Source organism: Trachypithecus francoisi, unplaced genomic scaffold, assembly GCF_009764315.1.
Source record: "Trachypithecus francoisi isolate TF-2019V2 unplaced genomic scaffold, Tfra_2.0 Lachesis_group5, whole genome shotgun sequence".
NCBI lineage: Eukaryota > Metazoa > Chordata > Mammalia > Primates > Cercopithecidae > Trachypithecus > Trachypithecus francoisi.
The window spans coordinates 7,817,956-7,844,804 of record NW_022681470.1 but is presented as its reverse complement, the minus strand read 5'-3'; the positions used below and the strand labels follow the sequence as shown (position 1 = coordinate 7,844,804).

At 43.2% G+C, this 26,849-nt stretch overlaps 1 protein-coding gene and 1 pseudogene across 1 annotated transcript in view; both read right to left on the bottom strand.

Annotated features, from left to right (window-relative positions):
• The window catches only part of GREM2 (gremlin 2, DAN family BMP antagonist), a 130,253-nt gene extending 129,727 nt beyond the window's left edge, over positions 1-526 (bottom strand). The window contains exon 1 of the mRNA XM_033197380.1: positions 21-526. The gene's annotated coding sequence lies outside the window, so the exon portion shown is untranslated. The remainder of the gene's footprint in view (positions 1-20) is intronic.
• Positions 104-21,489, bottom strand: LOC117076285 (annotated as a pseudogene).
• Positions 21,490-26,849: the final 5,360 nt, after the last annotated feature.

The following is a 26,849-nucleotide window of genomic DNA, read 5'->3' as shown; positions in this document are numbered from 1 at the left end:
AGTCGTGACAAGCTGCGTACCTGCAATGACGTGATGGAAGCCTCCTCCTCGGGTCCCTTCTCTCTCTCTCTCTCTCCCTCTCCCTCTGCCTTCTTTGAGTTCTCTAGTGCGCAGCGGGGTCTAAGTTTGGTCTCCCGCCGCCGCTTTCAGTTCCACCGCAGCCGGCCTGCAGCAGACGCCCATAAGAGAAGCGCGCCGGCCGAGGGTGCCGGAGAGGCGAGAGCGCGCCCCGCGCCGCGCGGTCCCAGCCTGGCTGCTCCTGCAGATGTGAAAGGAGCCCGGAGACTTAGCTCTGAATCCTCTCGGCGCTGCATGGGGATATTATCACAGTCTGGGATTTCTATTGGCTCTGAACACCAAACAAATCACACCAGCCACCCCCCTTCTCTGTTTCACTCAGCGCTTGTTTCTCATCTAACCCACAAACATTGCAGCCACACCACACACTTCAGTCGCTTGCAATGTTTCTCTTTTCCTCCTTCCAGTCAGTGGATTTACAACCCTGTGGTCAGCTCTAACATTTTTTTTAGCAGACTTCCAATTCTAACCTTCTTGTTTATGTGGAGAAATTCTCCCTCCATCCCCTCAACCAGAAAGAAAAAAAAAAAAAAAAAAAAGCACTCATTCCCTCCACATCTTCCTCCTTTTGTTGATGGATTTGCAATGTGAAGAATGTAGAAAGCCTGTGTGTGATATGTCTGACATTGTCACACACACACATACACGTGCGCTTACACACACACACACACACACACACACACACACCAGGCTCCTTTTGTTTGCAATAACTGAGGCCAGTGAAATAAAAAGCAAGCTGAGCCTAATAACCTAAGTGAGAGCTTAGCTAATAAAATCTTGAATGAATTCAGTGCAAAACACTCATTGCTTGAGTTTGTTTTCTGTTCCAAATAGTACTTTGGTCATTATTATCCTGATTTTTGTTTATTGAATGCAGAGGTTTCTAATGCAAATCAGACTGTTCAACATCCAGAGAACATAAAACAATGACGCCGGACCAATTCTTGTGCTTCGTGGTTTGGTGCTTATATCAGAAGCGTACTGTGCCGCCTGCATGCTTGCTCTTCTTCTTAGTTTTTGAACTTCTCGCCCCTGATCATCGCAGGACTGAAACTCCCTTGGTGTGATTCACTAGCCAAAGAAGACTGTTCAGACGCTGCTGATAGAGGCCCCTGGATGAATTTTTTTTCTCTGTATGTGTCAATAGAGATAAACCTTTGGCCCCTTGGCAGGGAAAGGGCCCAAGAAAAATCTGAGATCTTACAAACTTGGCCGGGGAAATTCAGAATAAAATAAAGTCTCACTATGTCTTATAAAACAGACCCTCCCTTAGACTGTTCCCCAAAATCAATTTCACTGGTGCTTATGGAAATTTTAATGACAGTTATTCTTGACAAGAAGCCATTGCTTCTGAAATCTCTGAGCTCTGTTTTGATTTTTGACTTGAAATTTTTTTTTGTAGTGTTATTCCTCTTGTATACTATTTGGTATTTGATATTCTAGTTCCAACTCAACTCATAGAACGTTGTGTTGCAAATTCACAGGAAATAACAATTAGCTCTTGAAATATATTATCACCAAACAGACTACCTGCCTTCTTTTCTTACGTGGGCACATTCCAGGAATTGTGAAATGCAGCCTTATTTTCAGAATGGGTCAGCCTGAAATCAGCTGAAATTGACAAAGGAAATACAAAACAAAACCACATTTAGCTGTTGGTTCCTGCTAACCACAGTCTAACCTCAACTGGCATATCCTTATTACTTTAACAACTCCAGTTCATTCCCTTTCTTTAGGTAGGCAGCTAAAAAAAATACTGTCATAAATCTTTGAATGTGTAGAGTGTAATTCTTCTGAAGAGCTTGACAGTCTTAGAAAAAAAGGAGTTATAGGCATGATATTCCAGATTTTCCAGATGGAGAAACAGAGTGGAGGAATGATAAAGTGACTTGCTGAAGGCAGACAGCAACTAGAGCTGGGAGAGTGGATGACTGCCACATTTGTTCATACCAACTCTTCGACTCAAAGGAAAGCAAAGGGTTAACATGGCTGACTCTCATTCCTGCTTGCCTTTTCACAGAAGAGCTAACAATTCATGAAATCATCTGTCCAACTTGGTAAATAGTCATTTATGTTATTTCAGAACAGGTCATGATATTTTCAGATAAGTTACCAATAATTTGCCTTAGAATTGCCTTTCTAGAAAAGAGAGAAACAGTGACTGATAAAATCATTATATTTTCTGCTTATTATTTTCAGGGCTCATTATAGCTCTTCATATCACTGAAAAGACAGTGTAAGTGAAATCGTGGATGACTTAAAGTCACAGATATATCTTAAACTTCATTTTAGATAATAATTCAAGCCCTCTGTCCTTCAGTTAAGGAAGAGCAAAACTGGATGATTTAAAGGACATCTCCTATACCCAACCAGTTGTGTGGTTAAGGGAAAATAAATCATCAGTGTTTATTCTTCTACATTTAGTCTTTTGGTCATTTTATTACCTTTAGAAGAGTTTTTCAAAGACATTTCTTAAATCCTTTATAAATGACCCAGACGTTGGTAATAATAAAAACTCTTGCATCTCAGCATGCACACTAGCGGACAGCCAGGTAGATTCGTGACAGAACCATCATTTTATTTTCCACTTATTCAGCCACAACAGGATCATCCTGCTTAGTTCAGTGTGGCACTTTTTACAGGAGACATTCACAAATTGGCATGTATCCAAAGGAGTTGATAAGATGATGATTCTGAATATTATAATTTATAAGAAATGCAAGAGAGAATTAGGCATCTTGGAGCAGGAACTGAGGTGAAAATGATAACGTTTTCAAAGAGTAAAAGTAAAAGAGGAAATATGTTTATTATTCATATAAGGCTTCAAATGTATTGTCATTTTTATAAATATTTTCTTTCTTGATTTTTTAAACAACTCTATGAGGAAAGTAGGATAAATCCTACTAGGCTAATTTTACAGATTGAAAACATTTGTATAGTAAAGTCACCCTGATGTAGTCATAGTTATGATGCCAAAAGATGGGAATAAGTTGAAGTGGACCTGAAACCCAGTGCTGTTCTGGAGAGAAAATAAGGGTGGGCAAAAATCAGGATAGTGAAAGACTTCTCAAAGTTAAAGCTTTCGGAAATTGAAAGAATTTCCTGGCAAATTGATGATTTGGAGATTTTGATACAGGTCAATGAAGTGGTCAAGAAAAGGACTCTCAATTATTTGGGGAGATTATGAAGGGATTGTTATAAAGGTCAGACTAAGTAACCTAGAGTTTACTTCAGCTGGAAATCATCTTTGAAGCTATTATTGGTTTTTAATATATTACAGAATAATTTATAATTTTATTGAATAATTTTCACAGTATGTCATTAAAGTTTTGAAAAGATTATGATTATGATCTAAGTATATTTCTGAACTGTAGATGACCGTGGATGGCCTTTTATCCTTCTTTTGACATATCTGTGTGTTCTGTGATGAATATGTATAATTTGTAACAAGAAAAAAAGTAAAAGAAAAAAAGAAAAAGTAGAAGAGCTTATAATTCTTCCTCTAGTATACAAAGATACAAGATTTCCATATGACTAGTTTGCTGAAGACTGACATTGCATTCCCAGTGTGATAAGCGTAAGATCACATTCTTGATCTTGTCTGTACCTATTCATGTGTTTTCTTTCTAGCCTAGGTTGGACGGCATTCTAATGCTAATGTTTTCCCCTTGGTTATCTCTTTATTTATCTTAACAGCTTCCTTTTAACCTATGGATTTGTTGATAAATCCATACACGCTTGTTTTGTCCTTTGACAGCTATAATTCTTTCTTAGATGCTCATAGTCTACATTTTGAATTGTTAAAATGATTTTGATGCACGAAGTTTGTAAATTCTTCAATTTACTGATTATTAAATATTTATTCCTCCACCATACAAGAAACCTTTATTTTCTACAAAGTCATAAACTTTGTTTATTCATACTGTATGTCTACATCAAAACCTCAAAATGAAATCTATATTATGATTCACTGATATATATGACTCTATGCTCTTACGGTTCACAAATTTCAACTGTTCACATGTATTAAATAACATTTATCTCTCTTGTGTCACGGTGATTCTACCCAGAATATATGAGTGATTTATAAGAGTTTTATAGCAAAATATATAGATCTCACTGTGTCGCAGAATAAACTCCTTGTCCATGAGCGTGCCATCTGTCATGTTTGTGTCACCCCAGTGGAGCAGAGAGCACAGCCCACAGAGGAGCTGGGGAGATTAATAGGACGGGGAATGACCACGTATTCAGCTCAATCCCTATATTTTCCCTTAAGACCCAGGGAGCAGGTGGCTGTGGGGTTTTTTGATTCATTAGCCCAGGCTTATTAGATGTCAGCAAGGCCTCTGCGCTGTACTCTTACTTCTGAGATATGGATGGGAAGAGGTGAAGAGGGCAAAACGAGAGTGAAGAGAAGGCAGAGCCACCTTTGACCTGCAAGTGCTGATGACATCATATAAGCGGTGAACGCAGGAGATGGTTAAACTAAGATCCAGACTGACAAATGTAGCTGAAGGAGTGGCCAGAATGGCTCCATCATGGCACCTGCCACTTCCTTAGCTCTTTCCCAGACCCGATAGGCCAGATGAGGAAGGATACCTAGATAGTGTTATAGATAGCTGTAGAAGTACCACATTCATCTGTCCCTGTGGCTGCAGACATCAGACTAGGAGAGCACGCTGAACTCAGAGGGATCCAATCTGCCACCCATGCAGAGATAATGGGAGTTGACTGTCCATCAGATTTCCCCTTTTGAGGAGATTGAACTAGGGTTACCTATCTGTCTGTCTGTCTATCTGTCTATCTATCTATCTATCTATCTATCTATCTATCATCTCTCTATCTGTATCTATCTAATTTTGTCATTTGATAGCAATAACATAAGCTTAAAGAGTCAGAAAATCAAGCCAGGCACGATGGTTCATATCTGTAATCCCAGCACTTTGGGAGACCAACGCAGATGGATCACAAGGTCAAGAGTTCAAGACCAGCCTGGCCAAGATGGTGAAGCCCCTTCTCTACTAAAAATACAAAAATTAGCTAGTGGTGGTGCACGCCTGTAATCCCAGCTACTCGGGAGGCTGAGGCAGCAAATTGCTTGAACCCAGGAGGTGGAGGTTGCAGTGAGCCGAGATTGCACCACTGCACTCCAGAGTGAGACTCCGTCTCAAAAAAAAAAAAAAAAAAAGAAAAGAAAATCAAAGAAGAGAGAGTATACTAGCTATGGTCATGGTTAGAATATGTCTATGGAGATCTAATAGACCTCAATGTATGTCTTGCATATGAGCAAGAAAAGATGAGGTCCAGTTGTTTAATCATTTTGAGCTTCCACGGGCCCTGACTGTATTTATCTCCCTTGTTTCTGTGTGTATCCATCACCAAATCTCTCAATGCTTGAGGTCAGTTGTGTGACGTTCTCCTCCTTGAAGAGTACATGAGGGAAAAAGCCTAATAGAAAATCAAAGCAGGTACCATAATTTAAGAAATTTGAAAATTTAAGAAGTTTGAAAATGTATGAAGTTTCAAAAGTTTGAAAACTCAGGCTAAGTTTCAGACGATGAACATTACTGCATCGTAGTTTGGTGCCTGGACTTCGATGTCAATATTGGGTTGAATCCTGAGTCACTTACTGCTTGGATATCCTTGCTTTTTTGTTGGTGGTGGTGATGGTGGTGGTGTTTTTTGGAGAGGGAGTCTCGCTCTGTCACCCAGGCTGGAGTGCAGTGGCACGATCTGGGCTCACTAATACCTCACCTCCCGGATTCAAGCAGTTCTCCTGCCTCAGCCTCTGGAGTAACTGGGACTACAGGTGCATGCTGCCATGCTTGGTTAATTTTTTGTATTTTAGTAGAGACAGGGTTTCACTGTGTTGCCCAGGCTGGTCTCGAACTCATGAGCTCAGGCAATCCGCCCACCTTGGCCTCCCAAAGTGTTAGGATTACAGGCATGAGCCACCATGCCTGGCCTCCTTGCTTTTTTCTGGGGTTTCAGTTTTTGCATATATAAAATAAAGTTTAGCTGACAACAATGTAGGTTCTAGGAGGATTAAATTAGATTTTCGTTTAGAAGGATTACACAATGTCCGGCCTGGAGAAAATACTTTATTAAATTCAGGATCCAAGCTCAATAGAGTAGGCATTTCACATGCTGGGAATAGCAAAGGTTGCTGAAGCTCACTAGCCAGCGTTTGAATGTGGAGGGAAGAATCTATGTGTTCAAGATCGTTTGGGGGAGTGTTCTCTCTGGGATTGTTTTGGGCACCCATAGAGTACTATACTGATTTGGCTTTTAGAAATAAGCCCAAACCATTCAGAGCTATTCCTCACCAGGGAGATTAGACTGGCTATTTCCATTTGAGAGTACAATTAAAGCAATGTGATATATGAAGAGTCTCTAAGTTCTCTAAGGGCAGAAACTGTATCTTATTCAACTTTTTCTAACCAGTGCTTGCCACTATTCTTGGTACAGAGCTGGCACTCAGTAAAGGTGAGTTGAATAACAATTTATAAATTAATTTATTAAAAAATTAACTACTGGGTGTGGTAGCTTATGCCTGTAATCCCAGCAGTTTGGGAGGTCATGGTGGGTAGATCACTTGAGGTCAGGAGTTTGAGACCAGCCTGGCCAACATGGTGAAACCCTATCTCTACCAAAAATACAAAAATTAGCCAGGCGTGATGGTGGGCACCTGTAGTTCCAGCTACTCGGGAGGCTGAGGCAGGAGAATGGCTTGAGGCGGAGGTGGCAGTAAGCCGAGATCACACTACTGCACTCCAGCCTGGGTGACAGAGTGAGACTCCATCTCACAAAAAAAAAAAAAAAATTAACCAATTGATGATTTATTGAAGGAAAGATGACTTCCTTATGTGGATTGTAAACTGGCACAGAATATAATTCTAAAGAAGGAATCCCAGTCTGTTTCATCCAATAGAAATATTGTTCGAATTAAATGTTTGATGGTGGTTGATTGTATTATTGTCCAAAATATTCACTTCCCTGCCCACAGGACCCATTACTAAGCAAGGATAATATAGGCCTACTCCCCTGACTGAGGCTTGGCAATTTGGCTTATTGTAGCCATTAGAATATGTCCAAAAGTTCTGTGTGTGCTTCCAAAACAAAGCTTTAAAAGCCATTGTGTGGTCTACCACTTCTCTTTTTTCTCTTCCAGAAAGCCGATGAGGTCCATGGTTCCCTGAATAAGAATGGCGTGCAGCAGAGCCAGGTGATGTGACGCAGATTCGTCATGTAGGTGAGAGATAAAACCTAGCTGTCACAAGCCACAGGGATTTGGGGTCATTTCTTGACTGTAGCATAATACAATCTAAACTGACAGATGCTACGCATTTCTACAGTCACTTTTTTGGAGACCAGAACTCTTATGCACAGATAAGATCCAACAAGCTTGTTAATAGATACATGTACATTTATCTTAGTTATACTGGATGTTGTATAATTATGAATGCTATGTCGTTAAATTCCCATCCAAAAAGCCAACAAAAACCGTTTCAGGGTTGGCTCCTAGCTTCCTTTCATTCCCAGTTTGTCTTCACCCCAGTGCCTATTCTCTGAGTATAAAGCTCTTAAGAATCCAGGAATCACTTGGTGACTATGACCAAAGCTCAATTGCCAACAGGTGGCCACAGAGGACAAGGTGTGGGGGACACTGGAAGGAGCCCATGACTGACGGGTGTGTTGCCTGATACTACAGAAGATCCACTGATCGCATCTCAAAGCAGTTTCTAGAGAAGCAGGAAGAATTAAAAATGCTCTGGAGACATTATTTTCACCATTTGTGCTTTTAAAGAATAGGACGTATTCATTTTTCATTAATTCTTGTTACCCATGGCAATACACAGTGCCATTATTTCTTAAACTGTGGGTCAGGTTATTTACAAAATAGGTCAGGTCACCCATTTCCAGCCCAGAGCCAGAATTAAAATAAAACAACCCTCACTCCAGCTTCTGTTCTCCCCCGCACACATTCCTGCCGTCTGGAAGGACCCGAAGCAAACGTTCCTGATATATTTGGAAGGGAACAAAAGTTAGTGCGGAACAGCATTTGACCTCTGTCTTGTATTAACGTGAATCTTAGGCTGCCCTGCACGCACTTCCGAAAGCGACATATCTCCCTGTGGGATCAGTGACAGAGAGACAGCTGGCCGGCCTCAGAAGGAGCTCCGCCCCATGAGGACTGCACGGCTGTCCTGTTAGCAAAGCAATGGTGAGGGGCTCCTCCCCAGCTGGTGCCTTTGTGAGGACTTGCTCATCAAGAGTCATTACACAGCCAGCGTGGTGGAGTTACATATCCATGGGGAGTTGGTAACAACGAGATTCTGTACTGTAGGCTCATGAATTCAGGAATTCATGAATATTGAAGAAATGTACATGGCTCACTGCAAGAAAATATCGATTGAACTTCTTTACCCAAGTGTCAGCATATTAGGAGTTAATAAAGTGAACTAAATTGATAGGTAACATTAATCTCTGACTCAGGCAGTAGAATTAGACCTTGGGTGGGTAAATAAATCAAAGCTAGTAGAAGCACCTGATGTCCTTGTGAATCGCTCTGAAGTCAGTCTATTCTTTGGTTTCGTATTATCAAGAAGACTCTTTAATTTAATTCTTATTTTATTTGAGATGGAGTTTTGCTCTTGTTGTTCAGGCTGGAGTGCAATGGCTTGATCTCCACTCACTGCAACCTCTGCCTCCTGGGTTCAAACAATTCTCCAGCCTCAGTCTCCCTAGTAGCTGGGAATTACAGGTGTGCACCACCACACCCGGCTAATTTTTGTGTTTTTAGTAGAGGCAGGGTTTCACCATGTTGGCCAGACTGCTCTAGAACTCCTGACATCAGGCAATTCGCCTGCCTCAGCCTCCCAAAGTGCTGGGATTACAGGCATGAGCCACCGCGCCTGGCCTTTTATTTTATTTTATTTATTTATTTTTTGAGACGGAGTTTCACTCTTGTTGCCCAGGCTGGAGTGCAGTGGCATGATCTCTGCTCACTGCAACCTCTGCCTCCCAGGTTCAAGTGATTCTCCTACCTCAGCCTCCCAGGTAGCTGGAATTACAGGCATGTGCAACCATGCCCAGGTAATTTTTGTACTTTTAGTCGAGACAGGGTTTCACCATGTTGGGCAGGCTTGTCCCAAACTCCCAACCTCAGGTGATCCACCCACCTTGTCCTCCCAAACCGCTGGGATTACAGGTGTGAGCCACCGCGCCTGGCCTCTGCCTTTTAATATTTATTGATTTATATATGTATATGTATATGTATATGTATGTATTTATTAGAAATCACTTTTAAAGGTTGCAAAACAGAGTCAAGCTTGGTGTGAGACCCTAAAGTCTTCATACAAATCACATTGTATAAGCCTGAGCGCCTTGATCCTTTGTAATTCTCAACAGTTGACCACTCCTCACCTTGTTCAACCAGAAGAAAACATTCTAGAGATTTTCTAGGCTTCACCTCATTCCCATGCAGGCTTTCCTGTCTCTTTCAGGCCTTAGTGATCTCTGTTCATTATGTCCTGTCTTTTGGCATTACTTCATTTAAAAATACTTGGTGTTACATAAACCTAATACTAGCATCCAACTCTGCCTGGCTTAGTAGCCCAATATACCACGTGGAAGGCCATGATCTCATGTGCCAGGTGGAGTCCTTAAGACACAAATGAACGAGTTATTTCCTAAATGTTATGTCTACCAGCTGCCATCAGATGTTGAATACTAGCAACACTAAGACAGTTCCAGAGACAGGTTTCATGATCTAGCTTCCTTTGGCCTATTTTACTTTCTTTAGTATATGAATTTCCTGGCACTGACATGACAAAATACATATCACAGAGTGTCTTAAAACAACAGAAATTTCTTCTCACAGAGTTCCAGAGGCTAGAAGCTCATAATCAAGTGGTTGGTGGGCTTTGGGTGGTGGCTGCCAATCCTTGGCATCCTTGTCTTGCAGCTGCAGCATTTCCATCTCTGTCTCTGTGGTCACATGGCATTCTCCTCTCTGTGTGTTTCTATCTCCTCCTTTTCTTACAATGACGCCAATCTTATTAGATTAGGGTTCACTCTACTGACCTCATTTTAACCTGATTACATCTGCAAAGACCCTATTTCTAAACAAGTTCACATGCACAGAACCCAGGGGTTAGAACCTCAGCATGTCCAGGGGAACATAATTTGACCTGTAACAAGCGGTAACTGATACCTGTCACTGTATCTCCCTGGTTTTTCCCAAGGCTTTTGCCAATCCAATGAGCTCCCTTCACTCACTCATCACTCTTCTTTTTTTTTTTTCTGAGACAAGGTCTCATGTCCATTGGAGTGCAGTGGCAGGATCATGCCTCAACTTCCTGGGGTCAGCTGATTCTCCCACAGCAGCCCCCAGAGTAGCTGAGTCTATAGGGATGCACCACCAAGCCTTTTTGTATTTTTAGTAGAGATGGGTTTTGCCATGTTGCCCAAACTGCTCTTCAACTCCTGGGCTCAAGTGATCCTCTCAACTCAGCCTCTCAAAGTGCTGGGATTACAGGCATGAGCCACCATGCCCCACCCACTCACTCATATCTGATCCCATACCTTTGTCTTTGAGTCATACAGAAACCTCAGATCCACTAGTTGTTTCTTTAGCTAGCTTGCCTCTGCTCTGATAGGGATGCTTCTTTTTATTTTTTGAGACGGAGTCTTACTCTGTTGCCCAGGCAGGAGTGCAGTGGCTCAGCTCACTGCAACCTCCACCTCCTGAGTTCAAGCGATTCTCCTGACTCAGTCTACTGAGTAGCTGGGATTATAGGCACGCTCCACCACACCAGGCTAATTTTTGTATTTTTAGTAGAGATGGGGTTTCACTATGTTGGTCAGGCTGGTCTCAAACTCCTGACCTCATGATCCGCCCGCCTCAGCCTCCCAAAGTGCTGGGATTACAGGCGTGAGCCACCGCACCCAGCCTTGGAATGCATTTTTTTTTACAAAATAGGCAGCTGTTCTTCAATTTACTGGTTGAACAAGGCTCAGTTTCTTCACCTATGAAGTGTTGTCGTGAGACTCAATATGATGCAAGACATGATATAAGAACTGTGGGCTGGGTGCGGTGGCTCACACCTGTAATCTCAGCACTTTCAAAGGCCGAGGCAGGTGGATCACCTGAGGTCGGGAGTTTGAGACCAGCCTGGCCAACATGGAGAAACCCTGTCTTTACTAAAAAATACAAAATTAGCCGGGAGTGGTGGCACATGCCTGTGACCCCAGCTACTTGGGAGGCTGAGGCTGGAGAATCTCTTGAACCCAGGAGGCGGAGGTTGTGGTGAGCCTAGATCGCGCCATTGCACTCCAGCCTGGGCAACAAAAGCATATCTCTGTCTTAAAAAAATAAAATAAAAAATAAGAAATAAAAAAAAAGAACTGTGACAATGCAGATGTCTGCTGAATTTCAAGGCCAAATGCTGTCATGGAGCACCTCAAGCCATCTGTTCAACTATTGATGAAACTGGAGATATAACCCACAAACCACGCAAAACTCTTACGATGTTAAAGAAACGTATTACATCGTATTACGATCTACACAGGATTGGCTAACCTAAAGATTGCAATCTTCTGGGATTTCCTCCAAATAAAATAATCTCACAATATAACAGGTTTAGACGAAAGAAAATCATTCTCACACAAAAGATATCTTCTAGGTGAAAAAAGAAAAAAAGGTAGATAAAAGAAATTATTAGATACAGCCAAAGTGCCAGGTGGAGTCCCTAAGACACAAATTAACCAATTATTCCTTAAGCATTATGTCTACCAGCAATTTTTCCCCCTCATTCTGATCTTTACGACATTTCAGTTCTTTGACTATGTGCTTAATAATAAAAACTAAAATCAGGAGATGCGTGAAATGCCGAAAACACACTGTAAAAAATGTATCTAAAAATTGGCGTGTAATTTAGGGATGTTACATGATTTTAGCTACATGGTAATAGAAACGTCCTCTCAGAACTATTTATTAGCATGGTGCCCTGTAGCCTGTCTGCCTCAGGATTACCTGGGGTGCTTTCCAAGAATATAAATTCCTCTGCCTCAACAGGGATAAGGATTGGAACCAGAAATGGCATTTAAACAAATCCCTCAGAGGGACCTCAGCCACTTTAAAATTCGAGAACAATTGCCCTTAATATTTATTTTCCGAGGGGTCAGTCTTCATATGTCTGGCTTTTGAGTGGGTTTTCAGAAATGTGTAATAAACTCGAGGGATGTCTGTATAGTGCATAGCGTGAGTAAAGGCTATTCATGCACAGATTCAAATTGCTTGAAAATGTATTTTCCCATATTGCCATCCCATCATGTATGAGACACCCAGCAGTATCATTCGTTGACATGGAAGGTTTCCTCATTCGCCCAAGTTAGGGTTTGTTGTTGTGTTTGTCATAGTTGTTTTCATAAGAATGACTTGACAATTACGTGTGTGTGTTTAAAAGAAAAACAATGGTTGTGTTTTACCAGTAGATTTGCTAATGGATTCCTCTTGCCATCCACTCTTCCATCCCGGAGGAGCGAGGGTGTGGCTGCTGAGGTTCAGATGCGCACTCCGACACCCCAAGGGAAGACCCTGGGCCAAGCTGCCTCAAGTGAGCTGTTTGTATCCACGTCCTTGGAGCATTTTCTGCAAAGTTTATCTTAGCCATCTGTTTGCTGTTCTGCAAACTGTTTACTTACTGTTTATTTGTGTATACTCTACTCCTTTAACTTTTAAGATCTTAGTATTTTTCCCGACTCTATGCGGCGGCTCTTTTTTTCTGAGACAGAGTCTCGCTCTATCGCCCAGGCTAGAGAGCAGTGGTGCAGTCATGGCTCACTGCAGCCCAGAGCTCCTGGGTTCAAGCAGTCCTCCCACTCAGACTCCTGAGTAGCTGGGGCTATAGGTGCATGCCACCATGCCCAGCTAATATTTTTATTTTTTGTAGAGACAAGGTGTCATTATGTTGCCAGGCTAGTCTCAAACTCCTGGGCTCAAGTGATCCGCCCACCTTGGCCTCCCCAAGTGCTGGGATTACAGGTGTGAACCACCACTCCTGGCCATGCAACAGCTCTTTATACCATAATATTAACCTTTTGCCACATGTATTATATTTTCCCAGTATATTGCTTCTCTATGCATTTACCTATGCTGAGATGAAAAGATAGCATTCAGGTTTTAAAGCATATGCTGTCAATATATCTATATTTGTCTTTGTTGTTTATTTTATTGTTTTACAATTTGCAATGAATTTCTCATCCAGGGTTGAAGTCAATTTGGGCCTATATTTTCTTCTATTTATTACTTTAATTACAGCATTTAACATTTTAATTTAATAAAAGTAATTTATTCAAGTAAAGTAGATTTTAAGTAATATTTAGTAAAACATTGAATGAATTTGGCCAGGTGCAATGGCTCACGCCTGTCATCCCAGCACTTTGGAAGGCTAAGGTAGGTGGATCGCCTGAGGTCAGGAGTTCGAGACCAGCCGGGCCAACATGGTGAAACCCTGTCTCTACTAAAAATACAAAAAATTATTCGGGCGTGGTGGCACATGCTTGTAATCTCAGCTACTCAGGAGGCTGAGGCAGGAGAATCGCTTGAACCCAGGAGGTGGAGGTTGCAGCTGAGCTGAGATCATGCCATGGCACTCCAGCCTGGGTGACAAGAGCAAAACTCCATCTCAAAAAAAAAAAAAAAAAAAAAAACTTGAATGAATTTAACTTAAGTGAAATGTGTTTTGTTACTTAGTATAAGGTAATAGTGTTGTATCCTGAATAACATTAGCCACTGATTTATAGTTGATTAGATTTTTATATGCGTCCTAGATTATATATAGAATACATATAGATTATTTTATACATATATATAGAGAGAGAGATCGATACAATTTCCCTGCTTTAATCAGCCCTTATCTAATCAAATACTGATCCTGATCCTACTGGCTATGAGGACTTTCATGTCCTCTTAGGACTGTGACATTGGTAAGCAGCTTTGGCTGTTTTCCTCCTGGTTTAACCGTAATGACTCATGATCACTAAATAGTGTTTCCCCCATTAAGTATAGAGTGGGCTCTTGGTTTCACATAATGGATATTTGTGAATTATCATAAGGCAACGTTCTGGTTTTGGGGGATAAGGGAATATTTTGAACATGTAGTCAGCGTGCTCTCTTTCTCACACTCATTCCGTAAGAGCCACCCCTGCTTTGGGGTAGAGTTGTAACAACAGGAAGAGGAGAGAAAGAATTTATTCAGAGCTCAGCTTTTGAGTTTCAAAATAGATCTGCATTTGTCTTCCAAACCAGAACACTTTTGATTGTGAAAGGAGGCACCATTAATAATTATGCTGGGACAACAGGCGTAAACCTGGCCTGAGAGACAGTCACCCTAGCCACAAACAACAGAGCTGGAATAATGCATGAACATGCAAGAGGATGTTTTTCTTGCTAAAGAGAAAAAAATGATCAGAGCTGCGAGAGACAGAGTAGTCTGAGGAAAAGCAATGAAGTTGGGAATTGTTTAGCATCCCTCAGAACAGGCCCCGAGCAGATACTGCAGTTGAACCCGTGCTTACTCCTGGGTGGACTTAGGAAATGAAGCACCCTGTTGCAGTCATTCTTATCCTGTTAGTATGAAGCTGACTTGGCTGAGGGTAAGTATTAGGCACAGGAGGCTCCAGCAGGCGCTCGAGGGCCAATCCCAGTACTGGGTGGCATCAAAAGCAACCAATGGAGAGGAGCCCAAGCAAGCTGGAAGACCTCCAGGAGGCTCTCTGGTTGGAGAACAGGAGGATGAGGTAGCAGATAAGCTTCTCTCTCCCTTGTTTCAGTAGTTCTTTATCTTTTGGTGGACCATGAACCCGTTTGAGAATCTTAAAATCTATAGACCTCGGCGCGGCGTGGTGGCTCACTCCTGTAATCCCAGCACTTTAGGAGGCCGAGGTGGGCAGATCACCTGAGGTCAGGAGTTCCTGACCAGTCTGGCCAACATTGCAAAACCCTGTCTCTACTAAAAATACAAAAAAATTAGCCAGGCATGGTGGCGTGCCTGTAATCCCAGTTACTCAGGAGACTGAGGCAGGAGAATTGCTTGAACCCAGGAGGCGGAGGTTGCAGTGAGCTGAGATTACACCACTGCACTCCAGCCTGGACGACAAGAGTGAAAACTCCATCTAAAAAAAAAAAAATGTATAGACCTCGGCTGAGCGTGGTTGCTCTCACCTGTAGTCCCAGCAATTTGGGACGCCAAGGTGGGAAGATAGGTTGAGCCCAGGAGTCTGTGACCAGCCTGAGCAGCATAGGGAGACCCCATTTCTACAAACAAACAAAATGTATAGACCTGCACTGTCCAATATGTTAGCCACTAGCCACGTGTGGCTCTAGGGCATTTGAATTGTGGCGGGTCCAAATTGAGATGTGCTGTAAGCGTAAGACGCACAGCTGAATTCAAAGACCACATACGAGGGGATAAAAAGAGAATGTAAAATGCATCTATTAATTTTTAAAATGTTGATTGCATGTTGAAATGACAATGTTTTGAATATATTGGATTAAAGAAATTATTTAAATATTATTAAAATTTATTTCATCTGTTTCCTTTTTTTTCTTTTTTGAGACAGAGTCTCACTCTGTCGCCCAGACTGGAGTGCAGTGGCACGATCTCTGCTCACTGCATCCTCTGCCTCCTGGGTTCAAGCAATTCTCCTGCCTCAGCCTCCAGAGTAGCTGGGACTACAGGCGCCCACCAACATGCCTAGGTAATTTTTGTATTTTTAGTAGAGACGGGGTTTTACCATGTTGGTCAGGCTCGTCTAGAACTCCTAGCCTCAAGTGATTCACCCACCTTGGCCTCTCAAAGTGTTGGGATTACAGGCATGAGCCACCACGCCCAGCTGTTTCCTTTTATTTTTGAAGTAGCTACCAGAAAGTTTAAAACTACTTGTGTGGCTCACATTATATTTTTGTTGGACAGTGTCAGTACAGACTCTTTCTTCAGATAAATGCACAGTCACATACATGATTTAAATTTATATCTAATTGTTGGTGTCCATGACTCTATTCGGAATTGTTGGAATGCAGGTAGAAAACCATAGCTCTCGTTTATTCTCCAGAAAGCTTTCTGACAGGTTGTTCAAAAAACAAATATAAAAATGTCATGGCCGTGGCTTAAAATTTTGAATGAATACCTCATTGCCTACAAGACAAGGTATAAATTTCTGTAACATTATAGTCAGAGCTCTTCTCAACATGACTCTAATTTACTTTGCCAGTCTTCTTTCCTGACACGTCCTGACCACACACACACATCTGTTCTCTAGCTCCTCCAAACAATTTGACCTCCTCTCAAACGGGCACACATATGGCTTCCGCCCTTTCCTCATCCTCTTCTCTCAGCCTAGGGATGCCCTCCTTCCAATTTTTCACCTGTCTAAATCCTCTTCATTCAACAAGGCCCTGTTCAAATATCATTTCCTCTGTTAATCCCTTTCTGTCATCAAAGACTGAATTGATTCCTCCTCTCTAGTTTGTCCCAAGGCAGTTTGCTCAGATCACTGTTATGTCAATTTATTTCCTATTGCAGTTAAATATACACATGTCCATGGGTATTTCACATAGATGCACGTGCCTGTCTCCCATACTCCAATATGAACGCTTTTAGACGATGACCTTGTATGTTTTACTTTTGCTTCTCCAGTGCCTTGTATATGATGGATATGCCAGAAAAGTTCGTTCAATGAATTAAAAAAAAAAGAAATTATAGAGAAAGGATAACACATTGGATTCCTAGGTAAATCAGTAAGAACCTAGGCTGTGTCAATAGAAGAGTAGAACTGGAAAAGGGGAGAAATAAAGGAGATCCGTGGCATGGTTTGGATAGAGGAAATAAAAGAAACAGGACCCAGAAGACCTTGGGCGCCCATGATGGGACTGAATGGTGGTACGGGAAATGGGAGAAATGGGAGAAGATGGGACGAGCAGCATTGGCGAGAGGGTCGAGATGGAGTGGGCGGAGGTAGGTGTGGAGTACCGCTGGGTCTCAGCTGACAGCAGGGCAGATAGCAGAGGTCCCAGCAGATATAAAACATGTGAGTCAGGGGCTTGGGTGACACTTAGAGCTACCTGCTTAAAATTTGTTCATGATGTCCTGGGAGATGAACTCAAGAAAGACAACATGTGGGAAAAAAGAAGTGAATCGAAGCCAGAGACTTGGGTGATTAACATTTAAGGGTTGGAAGGAAAAAGTAAACCCAACAAATAAGATAAAGACAAAAAATCAGAAACAGAATTTCCTAAACTGTACCTAGAACTTTAATGATAAAGGATCTTGGAAATTCCAGTTTGTATCCTTTCATCCCTTGAAATACTGATTTAGGGGGACATAGTAGGGGAAAGAATGGGCACCAAATGCCAGTTGACCTATTCAGTGTTTTGGAATTCAGAGGTTACGTGTGACTCATGAGAGAGCAGTTTTAGTAACGTGGGAAGATGAAAAAGCAAGTTGAAAAGGTAAGAAATGAAGAGTAAGAAGGAAGAGAAGCCTTGGGGGTAGACTGTCCTTTTGCAAATGTTGCATCCTTTTCTTGAAGCATCCATAGAATCTCCTAAGGATTAGGAGCATGGTCTGTGGATTTCTTTGTTGTTGTTGTTTGCTTGTTTGAGATGGAGCTTTGCTCTTGTTGCCCAGGCTGGAGTGCAATGGCACAATCTCAGCTCACTGCAACCTCTGCCTCCCAGGTTCAAGTGACTCTCCTTCCTCAGCCTCCCAAGTAGTTGCGATTACAGGCACCCACCACCATGCCCAGCTAATGTTTTGTATTTTTAGTAGAGATGGGATTTCACCATGTTGGCCAGGCTGGTCTTGAACTCCTGACCTCAGGTGATCCACCCGTCTCGGCCTCCCAAAGTGCTGGGATTGCAGGCGTGAGCCACTGTGGCCAGCCCCAGCTTATGAATTTCAATTTCAGCTCTGCCACTGATTAGCTGAGCAAGTGCCATACGCTCTTTGATTCTCTGTTTTCTCATTTATAAAATGAGAATAACAATACTGTCTGTAGGATTTACTATGAGGGTGAAATGATTCAATCCACGCCGAGTGCTCAGCACAGTACTTGGCACCTTGCAACAGACTGAGGAGTTGTTACTCTTATCAATTTTGCTCCATGCCTTTTTGCACAAGCATCCCTGGTTAAGCACCAATTTCTTTTCTTTTTTTGAGACATAGTCTTGCTCTGTTTCCCAGGCTGGAGTGCAGTGGCATGATCTCGGCTCACTGCTACCTCCGCCTCCCAGGTCAAGCAATTCTGCCTCAGCCTCCTGAGTAGCTGGGATTACAGGCGCCCGCCACCACTCCCGATTGATTTTTGTATTTTAGTAGAGATGCAGTTTCAGTATGTTGGCCAGGCTGGTCTTGAACTCCTGACCTCATGATCCACCTGCCTCGGCCTCCCAAAGTGCTGGTCGTGAGCCACTGCACCCGGCTTTAAGCACCAATTTCTTAATTTGGTGTTGTATAAGTTTTATCTTAATTTGGTGAGTTGTTCTATTAGTTTGCTGGGGCTGCCATAACAAAATACCACAAAATACCACAGCTGAGTGGCTTCAGCAACAGAAATGTACTTTTCACAGTTCTGGAGGCTAAAATCTGAGATAACAGTGTCAGCAGGGTTGGTTCCTTCGGAGGCCTCTCTCCTTGGCTTGGAGATGGCCATCTGCTTTCTGCGTCCTCACATGGTCCTTTCTTCTATATCTGTCGGTGTTCTAGTCTCCTTTTCATGTAAAGACACCAGTCATATTGGATTAGAATTCTAGTGACCTCATTGTAACCTCATTACCTCTTTAAAGACCAAATCCCCCAATATGGTCGTATTCTGGGTACTGGGGGTGAGGATTTCTTCTTCTTCTTCTTCTTTTTTTGAGACGGAGTCTCGCTCTGTCGCCCAGGCTGGAGTGCAGTGGTGCCATCTCAGTTTACTGCAAGCTCCGCCTCCCGGGTTCATGCCATTCTCTCGCCTCAGTCTCCTGAGTAGCCGGGACTACAGGTGCCCACCACCTCGCCCGGCGAGGTGTATTTTTAGTAGAGACAGGGTTTCGCGGTGTTAGCCACAATGGTCTCAAACTCCTGACCTCGTGATCCGCCCGCCTGGGCCTCCCGAAGTGCTGGAATTACAGGCGTGAGCCACTGCGCCCGGTCTTGAGGATTTCAATGCACAGATTTTTGGAGTTCATCCAATGACAGGTATGTTTTGTTGTTGTTGTTGTTGTTGTTGTTTTTGCTTTTGTTTTTTGAGACAGAGTCTCACTCTGTTGCCCAGGCTGGAGTGCAATGGCACGATCTTGGCTCACTGCAGCCTCTCCCTCCTGGGTTCAAGTGATTCTCCTGCCTCAGCCCCCTGAGTTGCTGGGATTACAGACGCCCACCATCATGCCTGGCTAATTTTTGTATTTTTAGTAGAGATGGGCTTTCACCATGTTGGCCAGGCTGGTCTCAAGCTCTCGACCTAAAGTGATCCACCTGACTTGGCCTCCCAAAGTGCTGGGATTACAGGCGAGAGTCACCACGCCTGGTCCCATGACAGGTGTTTTTGACAAAGAAAAGGCACCCTGTTTATATTTTATTCTTTAAGAAGGCAAATTTTGAGGCATGTTAAAGGACTAAGAGAAAAGTTTCCATTGGAGGAAAAACCTCAGAAACTCAGAGTGGTGAAACCCAGATTTGCTTAGGTTTAATTAGTTTGGTTGGTTGTTTTTTTGTTTGTTTGTTTTGTTTTTTCTGAGACAGAGTCTTGCTGTCACCCAGGCTGGAGTGCAGTGGTGCGATCTTGGCTCACTGCAAACTCCACCTCCCGGGCTCAAGCGATTCTCTTACCTCAGCCTACCGAGTAGCTGGGATTACAGGCACATGCCACCACATCCAAATGTTTGTATTTTTAGTAGAGACAGGGTTTCACCATGTTGGCCAAGCTGGTCTTGAACTCCTGACCTCAGGTGATCTGCCTGCTTTGGCCTCCCAAAGTGCTGGGATGACAAGTGTGAACCACCGTGCTGGCCGCTTGCTAGGTTTAGATAGTTAATGAATGGTAAGGGATTCTGCTGAGTTCTAACCCAACATTCTTATCTACTTCCCCCCACGCTGCCTCCATTCCTCAGCACCACTTCTGCATGTCATTCTAAGTCTGCATGCCTCTTTGTATATGAGAATGATTCTTACAGCTTCTGGTGATTGGATGCTTTATTAAATAGTGCTGTTATTTCCCTGGGACTGAAAGGCAGAGATATAGGCAGTTTTACAAGAGAGATTGAAAAATACAACAACGATGCAAAAGGGTGGGGCTGTCCCAAGAGGACTGCTTGCTACTGTGTGCTTGCTCCAAATCTCCACCAACTCCTCATAAAACCTGGGACTGGAATTCTCCAGGCCCCACGGCTGCTATCACAGCTGCCTGTACAATACATGTGCCTCCCTGATGTGGCAAGGGTGGCCATATGTGGCTTATTAATAAACTTTTTCTGTCTTACAGATTGCCTCGAAGAAGCCAGATTTCCCCAACGATTCTGTTTGCTGGACTCTCTCCCTCATTAAGTCTCCAGTAGCTATAAACACAGCCATCTCTGTCTTAATTCTTAATGACTGGAGGTAAAAGATTCTGCTGCTCTAGTGCATTCATTCTAAACAGGTGATCTATTACTACAAAGGATTAAATTAAACAGTGTATCACTTTGATATGTTTTGGCTGTGTTCCCACCCAAATCTCATCTTGAATTATAGCTCACCTAATACCCTCGTGTTGTAGGAGGGCCCCAGTGAGAGATAATCGAATCATGGGGGCGGTTTCCCCCACACTGTTCTTGTGGTAGTGAGTAAGTCTCATGAGATCTGATTTTGGCCCGGGAATCAGAAAATAACTTTATTTCATTGTGGGGAGCAGGCTGACGTCCAGCATCAGAGCTCCTGAACAACTTCTTGGTGCTGGCAGCCTTGGTGACCTTGAGCACATTGAGGCACAGCGTCTTGCTCAGCGGCTGGCACTCGCCCACGGTGACGATGTCACTGATCTGGACATCCCTGAAGCAGGGGGACAGCTGTACAGACATGTTCTTGTGGCCCTCCTCGAAGCAGTTGTACTTGCGGATGTAGTGCAGTCTCGGCAGATGACAATGATCCTCTGCATCTTCATCTTGGTCACCACACCAGAGAGGACCTGCCCTCGAATGGAGACATTCCCAGTGAAGGGGCATTTCTTGTCAATGTAGGCGCCCTCAATAGCCTCTTGAAGCCCAGACCAATGTTCTTGTAGTACCGTGGGGGCTTCTCCTGGCTAGATTCTGCCAGCAGGGTCCCTCTTCTTGTTTTGAAAGATGGTTGGCAGCTTTTAGTAGGCACCCTCTGTCTGAGTATCTGCCATCTTCCTAGCCACCTGAAAAAAGGGTCTGACGGTTTTAAAACAGGAAAGTCCTTTCACTTGGCTCTTATTCTGTCTTGTCTGCTGCCATGTAAGATGTGCCTTTTGCCTTCCGCCATGACTGTGAGGCCTCCCTGGCCACGTGGAACTGTGAGTCCATTAAACCTCTTTTTCTTTATAAATTACCCAGTCTCGGGTATGCCTGTATCAGCCACGTGAAAATGAACTAGCACACACTTCTTTCTTCATTGTCTTCTGTGAGGCAGTAGATTTTGGAGGTTAAGGGAGTTTGATTTTGATTTCTGGCTCTGCCTGTTCTTACTCGGTATATAACTTTTTGCAAGTTACCTAGCCGTCCTAATACTATTTTCCTTATCTCTGAAGTAAGGATAGTAACAGAGTCTTCTCCTGAAGGTTATTGTGAGGATTAAGTGAAAAGATATAGGTGACACTAGTTGTGTAGTCTGAGACATAATATGTACTCAATAAATGTTAGCTATTATCATTAGTATACATCTTGGAGGAGGATGGGAATGAACATGGGAAAAGTAACTAAGAATTAGTTTTGGTTCCCACCTACCAACTGGAGTTTGGGTCTTAAGTTTTCAACTTGGTATGTCATATATAAAATTCTTTTGCGAACCACCATCAGGTACTATATTTTCTACTTGGTAGACTGGATCATTAGAAGCACAAACTTTGACATCAAGCTATAGATTCATGTAATAAACCTACACATGTACCCCCTGAATCTAAAATTACAGAACAAATAAATAATTAATTAATAATTTTTTTTTTGAGACAGGGTCTCACTCTGTCTCCCAGGCTGGAGTAAAATGGCACAATCTCAGCTGATGGCAACCTCCACTTCCCAGGCTCAAGCAATCCTCCCACCTCAGCCTCCCAAGTAGCTAGGACTACAGGAATGCACCACCCCAACTGGCTAAATAAAACAATTTTTTTTTTTCCTAAAGATAAGGCCTCACTGATTGCCCAAGCTGGTCTCGAATGAACTCCTGTGCTCAAGCGATCCTCCCACTTCAGTCTCCCGAAGTGCTGAGATTAGAGGTATAAGCCATCATGCCTAGCCGTAAAATTCTTTCTTTCTTTTCTTTTCTTTTTTTTTTTTTTGAGACAGAGTCTCACTCTGTCACCCAGGCTAGAGTGTAGTGATCTCAGCTCACTACAACCTCTGTCTCCTGGGTTCAAGGGATTCTCCTGCCTCAGTCTCCTGAGTACCTGGGATTAACGGCACCCACCACCACACCTGGCTAATTTTTTTCTATTTTTGTTAGAGAAGGGGTTTCACCATGTTAATCAGGCTGTTCTCAAATTCCTGACCTCAGGTGATCCACCCCGCTCGGCCTCTCAAAGTGCTGGGATTAAGGGTGTGAGCCACTGCGCCCAGCCTAAAATTCTTTTTCAGATGGCGCATTCCCTTTCCTAGCTCATCCTTATCATATGAATGTGTTTGATATTTCTTTCCCATTTTTGCCATTCTCTTTTTATTATTATGAAACAATTCTGGCATATAAAAAGTATGGAGAACAGTACAATTAGTAAGCATGTACCCATAACCTACGTTACGGGTAGGTTGTGGGTACATGCTTTACAAAGCATTACAAAACACATTACAAAACATAGTTAAAACCTGAAAGTTTCTATACACGATCCCCTAAACCTCTCCCAGGTCATCAATCTTAAAAGTCCTACACACTTTTATTCCACCTTAAAAGGAAAATTCTGGCTGGAGCTTATCATTTGAACAAAACTTCAAAACGGTAGTTCTGTTTGAGAGCTAGTAAAGGAAGAAGGCAATGAGCAAAGGATAGAAAAATTTGTAGCTGGGCCTCAAACTCTGAAAATTTTGTTTTCCTGATTGGGATTGTTCATCTGTTCATTAGCTCAGAGAGAAAACTGCAGCCACCATTTTTCTCTCATCTACAATATTCAGAGCAATGTTTTTCAAACTCTATTCCCTGACCCCTTAGTAAATCATGAAATCAATTTGGTGGATCAGGACCAGCAAGATTAAAAATAACAAAGCAGACAAAATAGAACAAAAGGAAGGATAAGCAAGAAGAAAATATCAAAATGGGTAAGGGGGCCAGACGCAGTGGCTCATCCCTGTAATCTCAGCACTTTGGGAGGCTGAGGCAGGTGGATCATCTGAGATCAGGAGTTGAAGACCAGCCTAGCTGACATGGTGAAACCCTGTCTCTATTAAAAATACAAAAATTAACTGGGCATGGTGGTGGGTGCCTGTAATCCCAGCTACTCAGGAGTCTGAAGCAGGAGAATCACTTGAGGAGAAATCACCGGGAGGCAGAGGCTGCAGTGAGCAGAGATTGCACCACTGCACTCCAGCCTGGGCAACAGAGGGAGACTGTCTCAAAAAAAAAAAAAAAAAAAATGTGTAAGGGTAAATTTTGTGGTGGAAGCTTTTGTTTCCTATTTGTATATGATTATGTATTTGTATATGTGCACACAGCTGCTATGTACTATTATATTCCTCTCCCGTGGGTTCTAGAGAAAAAAACCTTGACACCTGCTGTTTCGAAGACTTGACAATGTTCCAGAAGGCCTGATGTCCAGTCTCCAGCTTCTAGGTGAGAAGGAAGCGATGAGGCGGGAGGATAATGTCAAGGCATTGCTTCAAGGACCAAGGTTTCCACTTGGAAACATGCAGCATGAAATATACAACCTCAGCACTTCTCTCTCCCCACCTAAACCGTTTACTTCCTGGGGCTATATGTGGACAGAAGTACACCCTCTGACCACAATACTGAAAAATTTGACAGGCAAACTTGAGTCTTACTCATCCTTGCGTTCTCAATCCCTCCTACTGCCCAGTGATTTTCAAAGCCATATGCATAAAGTAGGTATTTCATTAAAGGTGTTTCAGGGATACCTGAAATGTGTCTGAATCAGGTATGGTAAGGCACGCAGACGTGGAAACGACTGTCATGAGGGAAGAAGTTATTTGTACTCACAGATCCCTGGAAACAGGGGCTACAGCAGGCCACACAGGGCCACATGGGGAAGCACTGGGGTCTGTTGGGACACAGAGGGAGCAGGGGGCAAACAGGGGCAAGAGACTTTACTGTGGCTCTGCAGGAAGGAACAGGCTGGGCAGGGGAAGTAGGCTGAGCAGGTTCAGGACCAGCTGGTTTGAATAATTTCAGTGGGCCTTGGGGTTGGGGGTGATGCCCCTCGTTTTGGTAACTGGTCCTGAGCTAAACAGGACACATGATTGATAATGGCCCTGAGTGTGAGAGCCTTGAGAGAGCCCAAGGAAGGAGGTGGCTGGGAGTTTGGGCTCTGGCTTGGCTGGTTTGCACATGTGAGGTATGCTGAAAGGCAAATTGTTGCCTACCTCTAGGAATCTGCTAGCCCTGAGAGGAGGCCTCTTTCCAGGGTCAGTAAGGCCCCAAGATGTCAAAGCATCAAACATACAGAAAACGATCACTTGAGGCCAGGAGTTCGAGACCAGCCTGGGCAACAAGTGAGGTCCCATCTACACAAAAAATAAAAACTAAAAAAAGAAGACGTGATTAAAAGAGTTTTTGAAATGGAGATAGAATATCTGACTGATACAGTTTTTATGTGCTCGTTCTATTGTGAGGAAAAAAGTAGAATATTTAGGCCGGGCACCAGTGGCTCATGCCTATCATCCCAGCACTTTGGGAGGCCGAGGTGGGTGAATCACCTGAGGTCACGAGTTCGAGACCAGTCTGACCAACATGGAGAAACCTTGTCTCTACTAAAAATACAAACTTAGCCGGGCGTGGTGGCGCATGCTTGTAATCCCAGCTACTCAGGAGGCTGAGGCAGGAGAATTGCTTGAACCCAGGAGGTGGAGTTGCAGTGAATCAAGGTTGCACAACTGCACTCCAGCCTGGGCAACAAGAGCAAAACTCTGTCTAAAAAAAAAAAAAAATGTAGAATATTTGCCCATAATTCATGTTCTCTCTCTCTCTCCTTTTCTTTCCCCTCTTTACATGCCTAGTTTGGTGCTTGGTACGCAGTGGGCATTCAAAAGTGTTCAATTTTCTTCCCTTTACATTTAAATATAATAATTTTGGCCAGGTGCGGTGGCTTATGCCTGTGATCCCAGCACTTTGGGAGGCCGAGGCGGATAGATCACGAGGTCAGGAGTTCGAGACCAGCCTGACCAACATGATGAAACTCTGTCTCTACTAAAAATGCAAAAATTAGCCAGACGTGGTGGCACATGCCTGTAATCCCAGCTACTCAGGAGGCTGAGGCAGGAGAATCACTTGAACCTGGCAGGCAGGATGCAATGAGTCAAGATCATGCCACTGCACTCCAGCCTAGGCAACAGAGTGAGACTTTATCTCAATAATAATAATAATAATTTAGAATTAGTAGATATAAACTGAAGTAGTTTCTGTATGAAAGTGAATTCATTAGATCATGTAACATTATTAAACGATTGTCTCTGCACATGTGGAAATTAGCATTTCTGGCATGCTAAAGCAAAGAAAGTATGATAATAGTGGATTATATTTATTAGAGTTGTCAGGTAAAAATATAGAATGCTCAATTAAATTTGAATTTCAGGTAAACAACAAAAATGTTTATGTATGTCACAAATATTGCATGAGACATACTCAGGCTAAAAAAAATTGTTTGTTGTTTTCTTGAAATTCATATTTAACTGGAAATTCTGTGCTTTTATTTACTGATGCCTTAATGTGGCAGGCAGAATTCTAAAAATAGCCCCCCCGGCCGGGCGCGGTGGCTCAAGCCTGTAATCCCAGCACTTTGGGAGGCCGAGACGGGCGGATCACGAGGTCAGGAGATCGAGACCATCCTGGCTAATATGGTGAAACCCCGTCTCTACTAAAAAATACAAAAAGCTAGCCGGGCGAGGTGGCGGGCGCCTGTAGTCCCAGCTGCTCGGGAGGCTGAGGCAGGAGAATGGCGTAAACCCGGGAGGCGGAGCTTGCAGTGACCTGAGATCCGGCCACTGCACTCCAGCCCGGGCGACAGAGCGAGACTCCGTCTCAAAAAAAAAAAAAAAGAATACAAAAAACTAGCCGGGCGACGAGGCGGGCGCCTGTAGTCCCAGCTACTTGGGAGGCGGAGGCAGGAGAATGGCGTAAATCTGGCGGAGCTTGCAGTGAGCTGAGATCCGGCCACCGCACTCCAGCCTGGGCGACAGAGCCAGACTCCGTCTCAAAAAAAAAAAAAAAAAAAATAGCCCCCCAAGACTTCATATCCTAACCTCTGGAGCCTTTCAATCTGGAAAGCTACCACCCCCATGATTACATTCTTATATACAGGTCTGCAGGACACAGTTTAGCTTAAGAGAGGAAGGTTTTCCAGTGGGCCTGCTC